Genomic DNA, 7503 nt, shown 5'->3' on the forward strand with positions numbered 1-7503 from the left:
GTTGTGCGTCGATCGCAATGTGGTCAATCTGGTTGGCGGTTGATTGATCAGGAGATTTCCATTTCCCTTGTGGGTATTGAGATGTGTGAACTGCGTACTAACTACCAGAACGTCTCGCCCCGCAGCGAAATGGACCAGCCTGAATCCGTTGTCGGAGAAGGTGCCGTGCAGGCTGTTTCTCCCGATTATACCACCAAAGAGATCTTCTCTTCTTAGCTTGGCATCAAAATCTCCTAAGACAATTTTAATGTCATAGCCAGGGCACTGCTCATATGTCTTGTCCAAGAGCTCGAAGAATATGTCTTTGGTGTCTTCATCTTTCTCCTTTGTTGGGGCATGAGCGCATATAAGGCTTATGTTGGCGAATTAAGCCTTGATGCGGATTGTCGTGATGCGCTCGCTCACACTGTTGAAACTCAAGACTTTTTGCCTGAGTCTAGTTCCAACAACAAATCCACATCCAAATAGAAGAATAGTTTTTGTTCTCGGTAGCAGTCGCCGTAGTAGATATCGCAGGCTTTTAGTTTGCGTTTGCCCGGTCCATCCCATCGCACTTCTTGGGTGGCTGTAATATCTGCCTTGCAGCAGTTTAGGGCTTCCGCTAATTGTTCGGCTGCACGTGGTCTGTTAAAGGACCTAACGTTCCACGTACATATCCGAAGTTCGTTGTCCTTATTTCGTTTGCGTGGGTTGTCTACAGTGAATCCGTCCGTATCCGAGGCTTGTTGGTGCTTCGAAACTTAAGGTATTTTTACGTGGCCAGGAAGTCACCCCGACGGCACAACCCCCAACCTGGAGGGCCAGATCCTTAGTATAACTCCAAGGAAGGGCAGCCGGATTAACCGCTCCTTACAAGCCTGGGCTCCAAATATGTCAAAGAAGCCCTATAAGGTGTTCACTAAGTAGTTCAACCTTACTGGAACTGTAGACGCCACCGTTGATTCTATCTCGAGAATTCGTCCGCTGCCGCCTGGATAAGGAGAGGTGCTTTAGTCGAAACACCTCTCCCCCATTTTTGCTTTGCTGCCAATCCCTTCATGTTAGGTCCAATATATATTATTGTTTAATACCTTGTTATTGTAGTCCCCTTGTCATGATGGTTAGTGCGTTGGACTGTCATGCGAGAGGTCTTGGGTTCAATCCCTACATGTGCCATCTAAAGTTTGTTTCACGGGTACGATGCCCCTTGCGAGGAATTGACAACTTCCCCTTGCTTAAAACCGTAGGTCCCCTTAATTCCCTAACGTACGGTGTGGTAGTATGGTGGACTGCTTTAGAGAAAGGTATATAAACAGGGATAGGGTAAATAAAGTCCAACGTTCAGCTTGCCTATGTATAAGCGGATCGCTTCGCACGAACCCGTCTGCGGTACTGGACACCTTGCTCCACCTTACACCTCTTGACATATTTAGCAAACAAATAGCTGCAATCTCTACTATTCGCCTCAAAGCTTCGTCGCAGTAGACTAACAACAACATTGGCCACTCCGTAGTTCTAAGGTACTTAGAATCAATTCCAAAGCACACAGACTACACTATTCCCCGACTGCAATTCGACAGAAACTTCCAGATTTCTATGCCTCCCAGATCTTTTTGGGAGGATAGGACATTCTTGGAGGATGAGTCAATCCATTTTTACACAGATGGGTCAAAAATAAAAGAAGGGGTCGGTGAAGGTGTGTACTCTGAACGATTGAAATTACGTCTCTCATAACGCATTCCCAATCATTCTAGCGTGTTGCAGGCGGAACTTTTGGCGATAAAGGAAGTCTTGTCTGGGCTCAAAGAAAACGTGATATCAACATCTGATATCCGTATTTCGTATCTCTGGACTCTTTCTCTACAAACTCAATAACAGTCCATAACTGTCGATCATCTCTAATGGAGATGGCGCAACAGTTTAATATTTACCTTTGCTGGGTGCCGGGCCATAGGGACATTCCAGGTAACTGTAAGGCAGATGAACTCGCCAGGAACGGTACAGTACAACCCATCCTACCACGTTTTGGCAAGTACTGGCATACCAATCGCTTATAGTAAACTGCTACTAATGCAAGACGCTGTGAGGAGGGCAGGCACCAGGTGGACCAACATCACCACGTGTCAAGCCACAAAAAACATCTGGCCACTGGATTTAAAACGTTCAAGATGCTTGCTCTCTCTAAGCAGATCGCATATAAGCTCGATAATAGGTTTCATAACCGGACACTGTCTAATAGGAAAGCACGCCAGGAGACTAGGCGTATTCTGAAATGACTTTTGCAGAAGCTGTATGGACGAGGAAGAGGAAGAAACGGTTCTTCATCTTCTCTGCACATGCCCTGCTCTAGCTCGAAAACGCAAGAATTACCTAGGAGAATTCTTCTTTAACGATCTAAACGATCTAAATCATATCGGGATAATCAGCCTCTCACGTTTCGTAAGGGACTCAAACTACTTTAATTGAGCTAAGTAGGAATCCTCAAGACTCATGTGGTATCACAATGGTCCATTAAACTAGCCTAAGGATGTTCGTGTCCATTTTAGACAGCCACCATAACCTAACCTTACCTAACCTAACCTGGTAGCCAATGTGACAACTTTGGTTGAAGGAAATTGAAACTACTGTTGTCATATTGACTAATGTGGTAATCAATACGACAACTGCTGTAGTCAATATGACAATTTGTTTTTATAACCGTTATCTAATTTCACTACCGGACAATCAATATTAGAATTCTTGATACTATGGTCAATTTTTTAAGTCAATATTACAACCACGGTAGTCAAAATGACAACTGCGGTAGCCAATATGAAAGCCAATATAACAGCGGTTGTCACTAGGCCAATAGACAATTGGCATTATGTGAAAACTTTGCTAATCAATAGGACAATTTCCGTGGACAATATGACAATTTTGTCTGTAAACCGTAATCTAATTTGACTATCAATCCTCGATAGTCACTATGACCGATAGACTTTTCAAAGCAGTACAAATTGTCAATGATATCTCAATACCTGTTTGTTCATCAAATGACGATACAGGAAGCCCCTTATGAAAAATCCGGTAGTTTACCTAAATACTTCCGTCAAGAACGTCAAAACCATAACATTCAAATTCCATCCTTCATATTTTTCAAACTATAATCTCTCTATTCTTTTAAATACCATGCAAACTTTTCCAACTAAAATTCAAGTCCTTCAACTCCTTGATTTTGACATAAAACTAATAAATCAAGAAAATATTTGTTTAATAAAACAACTTTATGAAAAACACAGAAAACAATATTCTAAATACAATAGAATTCAAATTATCAATAGTTCCTTTAAATTAATAATAAACGATAGTGGCATTTATTCTCCAGGCTTATTCAATTCAATAAATTGGAAAACTTTTAATAACCTTCATTTAAATAATGTATACATAGAAACCTACCTTTGCCTGAATTCTCTATTCTATTCTCTTTAATTCAAAAGGTAAGTTGCAGAGAATTTAAATCTTTTGAACAAATCTTATTTCTTGATTTTATGCTTTCTTTTCAAAAAACAAAAATTCAAGCTACTAGACAATAGGTACCATAGCTTCTTTTCTTCTCTTCTCATTCTTATTCACTAAGGGATTTCCAAAAAAAGATAATGTCAGGTGAATGGGTTCAACCTAAATCTGTCAAAGTCCCTTGTTAATTCCAAGACTTTGACAAGAGAAGTTGTAAAAACTTTAAGATGCTGCAAACAAATAACAAAAACAAAACAAACCAACAGAAAAATATATATCCAAACAAAATTTAAATATCTATCTATAGATATTAGATACATTGTTACATAAATATATAGATACTTATGCAAAGGTGAATGTTTTAAAATAAAAAAAACTTGTATTTACTTTTATACAGTTGGTAGGTAAGGTAGGCATAATCCTTTTTCTGGAGATGTGTATTCTTGGAAAATATTGTACTTCAAAAATGCCCAACATATCTGCACAGGCACACAACAAAGATATAGATTTTGAAAAGTTGGAACGAACAGAAAGAGACCACCCCACTTCTGTGTTATTAATTGATGAAAACAAACAAAACTCATTTGCAGTTCAAATAACCCATGAAACCACAGAATGAATTTGTAAATGATTTATCCCACTTCCAACCTCCAATGTCAGAGGCGTTATCCTAATTGATTGATTGTGCTCCTATATATGGTATAAACCCGACCGCCCGACACCACCTGCCATTCTGTATTTCTAAAGCCTACCTGTGTTAACCTCTACATCATATTCACACGATTGATGTGTTTGTACAAGAGTGTGTCGTCGTATAGTGCCTGCCATAGAGAAAAGGAGCAGAAGCACATCATATATAGATATAGAAGAAGTGTGGGGACAGTGCTCTGTTTAGCTCAAGCTCATATTTGAAAGGACCATTTGGGCTCCTCGGGCCTAAAATTTCTTCCAAATATTAGTTCAAATGTCAATTTGCCCACTGTACGTATAAAGATAGAGATACAGTTATGTAGGAATAGATATGAGTGCGTATTTATACTTTACCTACATTTTAACATCCATCGTCGTTGTTGGTCGTTGTGATCCTTTTGCCACAATGTTTGTTTTTATTTGCACCTGTGTGAGTATAACAAAGGACATGTAATTTGTTTAAAGGTTTTGTGTTGTTAGGTATTATTATTGTTGGGTTTGGTTTTTGGGCTTGAAATTGGGCTAACTGATGATGGTATGAAGAAGACTCAACTGAAGCTCTGTGTGATGTCTCCTCTTTGTGTTGCGTTGTGTTCTGTTGTTTTAAAACTGTGGTCGAAGTGTTAGCATGAATTTGTTAAAGATTAGGGTTTACGAGAACACAACAAGCAAAAGGACGAGCAAGTATAAATCAATATTATTCCCCATTCCATCTTGAGAGTTCTGTATTTTTTTTTTTTTTTTTGGTTTTTGTCCATTTAGCTTGGGGTATATTTAGAGACACACAGTAGGGTGGACCGGAAAATTTGTGCTGTAATTTTTATTTTTGAATACTATTAAAATGTTTAAAACGAGACGTCAAAATATTAGTAACATTTATTTTAGAAGAACAAATCTTGAAGTCAATGTAATTCTTTGTTCCAAATAAAAACAAAAGAAATCATTTATTTCCTTTTAATCAACTTTAAGTCAAAAACAATATTTTAAATATGACGAAATAAGTTTAATTAAAATATCTGTTTTTGTATCCGAGAGATTTTAGACGGAAATTTGTTTTTAATTGGATTTTTGTGTGACCTTGTGTTAAAGCCAACATTGCTGTCAAAATAGAAATAATTGCGAAGCCAACTATTTCATCATATGCAAAATATTGTTGGTAATTTTTTAAGAATAATTCAACTAAAAACTTTTTTAACAAAAAAAAAAAAACAAACCTTACAAACCTTTTAAGGAAGACAAATCGACAGACAGACTTGGGACTAGCGGAATGGCATAGTAGGTTTGTAAGAGACTCTCTTCACTGGCTGCACCCATCACCGATACGCTGAAGAAAGGAAAGAAGTTTATCTTCAACGATGAGGGGGTTATTTTTATAAAATTTAATTTTTTTATAAATTGTTTTTTTTTTTTGAAAGATATTTTTGATTATAACGCTTCAAAAAAAAACATGGCCTATCCTTGGCTGGATTTTTGGTTGGTTTGGTTTTTTTTTTCTTTCTTTAGCAAGGCGTTTGATTTTCCTTTTTTTTTAATTTTAGTTAGGATGGCCGACTAGTTACCTTAGGACTGAGGTGGAGGTGACTCACATGTAGTAAGGTGTGTTTGGCGGAGCAACATGGTTAGTTAAAGGTTACTGCATAAATAGGACAAATCCAAACGACATGTTATACGCTACCCCTTACATAGAAAACGAAAGTCTGGACCAACACTTTTCTACTCAAGAAGTCATCGAGGTATACATAGATGCAAACACAACAAGGCACCAGGTGAGGACCGAGTCCCATATGAATTTTTCATAAACGCCACCGAAAACTTTTTTGAAAAACTAACGACTGCTTTGAACATCATATATAACGACGGTGTCATTCCCGAGAGCTTCTGCGGAATCACTTCAAATGCTCCAAATTATGATAAATAAGCTTAAAATATATTGCGACCTCTGGAACCTCACAGTCAATACCGACAAATTTTGATATTTCGAAATGGATCTGGTGGATACGCCAGAGAAGAGAGATGGACCTGGAATAATGCTATTGTGAGACAGATGCTCCGAGAGAGGTCCCAGTTCTTCGAGGAATGGTCTCGTTTGGAGGTGGTACATAATGTTCAGTTAGTGGAAAGCAATTGGAGAAACTGGGACCCGACCTTCCAAATATTGTTGGAAATAATTGATTCCACATTTTTGAGAACTTTACGGAAAGAGATGAAGGCAGTGAATCTCGTAATTTGTATAAGGCCTTGCAGCACAACCTTGACAAGTATCTGCTAAAGACCATTTCAACCATCTATAATCCAGAGGAGAGCTGATACGGTTATACTACCGACCATATGACCCTGAAGAAAACACGGAGTGTAATCTATGCAACCATAGAACAGTGGAAAACGTACTCCACTTCATAGGGGTTTGCCCTGTTTTGTCACCAATCCGTTATGCGCATTGGGGAAAAAGCGTTCTTAACCAATGCTTAATGGATCAAACTGGAATGTTCTAAGTAGTTTTGTCTTAACTACACAAAGATATAGAAACCAAATTCTGAATGAAGCTTTCTAATTTTGTAAACACTAACTTTTAATTCAATCATAAGATATTGATAACATTTTTTTCAATTGATTTCAATTAAATCAATGAAGTTCAGCTTTAGCATATCCTTGAGCTATGTCATTTTTCTCATCTGCCTTATTTGTTGTTTTTGCCCTTTTAAAGAATCAAATATTATTAAACGAAAAACAAATTGGTAAATACTTACATATTTATAGAAAACACAATTGTTTGCAACGATTCCGACACAAACTGCTTGTCAAAAAAGAGGTTAAATTTCCGTTTCATTCGGATTTAATGATACCAAATTTCACGAACTTCGAAATTCCTAATAGATTTTCAAAAACGAATCTACTACGAAGAATTTTTATGATCGATTTTTCGTGATTCGGAGCACCGCTCCGATTACGATGGAATCTAAAATAGGGCTAATTATTGACTGATGAATGAATTTTATTTGAAGGCGGTATATTTGAGGATTTTTGAGATACGGCCTTCAAAAAAAGGTATTCCGAACAAACGGATGTACGTTTGTACGAACGTCCAAACATATACGCATCTCCAAAAATATGCATCTCAAAAAAACATTTGATTTAGATCCTAGTCGATAAAATAATGTCAAAATTTTTAACTCAACAAATCGAAACGAAGTAATTTTTTAGTAAAAAACTAAACTTCAATGTAATTTATTTTATGAGTACTTAAAAGAAAAAGCAGAAATGAATTTTGAAAGTTTTTTGAGTATTTGAAAGGAAATTTTTATCGTTTCGAAATGCATAATCCTCGACGGAGGCTGCAAA

Source organism: Eupeodes corollae, chromosome 1 (genome assembly GCF_945859685.1).
Source record: "Eupeodes corollae chromosome 1, idEupCoro1.1, whole genome shotgun sequence".
Classification (NCBI taxonomy): Eukaryota; Metazoa; Arthropoda; class Insecta; order Diptera; family Syrphidae; genus Eupeodes; species Eupeodes corollae.